The sequence below is a fragment of the Schistocerca americana genome, chromosome 7, assembly GCF_021461395.2.
Source record: "Schistocerca americana isolate TAMUIC-IGC-003095 chromosome 7, iqSchAmer2.1, whole genome shotgun sequence".
Lineage (NCBI taxonomy): Eukaryota > Metazoa > Arthropoda > Insecta > Orthoptera > Acrididae > Schistocerca > Schistocerca americana.
The window spans coordinates 120,571,945-120,573,830 of record NC_060125.1 but is presented as its reverse complement, the minus strand read 5'-3'; positions in this window follow the sequence as shown (position 1 = coordinate 120,573,830).

Below are 1,886 nucleotides of genomic sequence, written 5' to 3'. Positions count from 1 at the left end.
TGACATAATGCTATAGAATTTTATACACAATGTATTCCCCCACCCCATATTTTACTTTTAAGAACTATTCACTGTTAATTTTGTGTTTAAATATGAACATAAATCTTGTCTAGATTTATATTAATAAATTCATCAGTCCTGCACATTCGCAAATCTCTCCTTCGATTCGATTACTATAGTACTGTTTTCTTTTTTTCTTTATAAACATCTACTTCAGCACTCTACCTCATTACTCACAGCTTGTATCTGTCCAATGGCATTCTGTTATGGTTCAAAACATTAAGCATTGAATCCCATCTTACATCCACGGTACTCTGATTATTCCTTGAAATAGAAAAAATGTATAAATTTTTTTGTCCTGCTTGGTTCCTAACACTTTGGCCCTGTTTGTAAATCCTTTTGTCTTCTTTTTATTTTGCTTTATATATTGCTCTGTTTTGTCATGAAGAGACTGCACATAGAGCTAATCTGATATATCAAACACTCGACGTCTTTTTATATTTCTACCATTGTTTCAGATGTGACCTTTTCGATGCAAGATTTCGTTTATACTTAAAATTAATGTAATTTTTTACCATTGCCATGAGCCTCGTTTGTGCCATCTAGAGCTGCATATATACATCTTAAGTCAATATACTGTACATGGCAAAGGACATTTCGTGTAAGTGCTAGTTACCCTCTCTGTCACTGCATCTGAAAGGAAAAATGTCTATGTCTATAGACATGCACAAATGCTTTTTGCCTCATTTCTTAGCCACCTGAGCAAGATACAGGCCGAGTCCGCGGAATTGTTGTGCAGCCTTCCTTGAACACTGATACTGTAAATCTACCCACCACCTTTAGCGAGAAGTATACTCAAACATTCTGGTCTAGTGGTTACATGGTTAATGATTGTTCTATCTTGTGGTTAAAATAGTTACAACAGAATTACTACGTTAAAAGTAAAAATAAACTTAATTAAATTAGTCTTAAATGAACTTTCCTACAAACACCAGTTGTTAAACATTTATTAACATGATAACTGACACGTAAATTACGTCCTGAACGATGGAAATAGAATTGATATTGTGATCACAGACTGGAATAAAAAACATTGGAAATAGGAAAGACACTGCTTCAAATACACATTGTAAGAATTTATAAGGTATTTACTTAGCTTGCCATATGGTTGTTGTTGTAGTTCCCAAATCAGTGTGTGTGGTTTTCTGCTTGATAGAAATGATAGCAAGTAATAACAGGATACTTTTCTTTAGGCACGTCATCTTTTGGGAACCGGTTTGTATGGTCTCAAATGAAAAAGATGTTCTTATCTTGTTGCACAACGGTCGTAAAATGTAGTTTCTATAGTTGGCAGAAAACGAAATGCGTGACTTTCTGTATAACACGTAAGGGTTTATTCACAGAGATTTTTTAAGGCTAATGAAAGGTTTTTTTAGTTTTTATCAATGTCTGTTAAATAAATAACGGTTTTACAACATTACCTTGTAACGTAATGGCTCCTTTTCATTTTTTGTTACCCAGACTTTTTTTTATTTCTATGAACATGTTATACACATTTGCTTAGTGTATTTATTTGTATGCTAATAGTTCGTATGTATGAGAATCGTTTTGAGATGAAAAGCGTCACTCATTTTTCTAGATCTAAAATACTGACGCGCGCTCACATGATGTTGCGTCATTTGAATTTAATAGGCTTTCGCTCAGTCATGCAGTTTATGACTGATAGAACGTCTTTTTCAAATCAACGTGACTTAGCGTGTTTCTTTGTTCGAAAATTTGTTATTTCCTTACAAATTTTCTTACATCAACAGTAGCAGTTGTCCTATATTAAAACGTAAATACGCAGAGTGTTTTTTTTTAAATTGGTTGCAAAATAAATTCTGAGA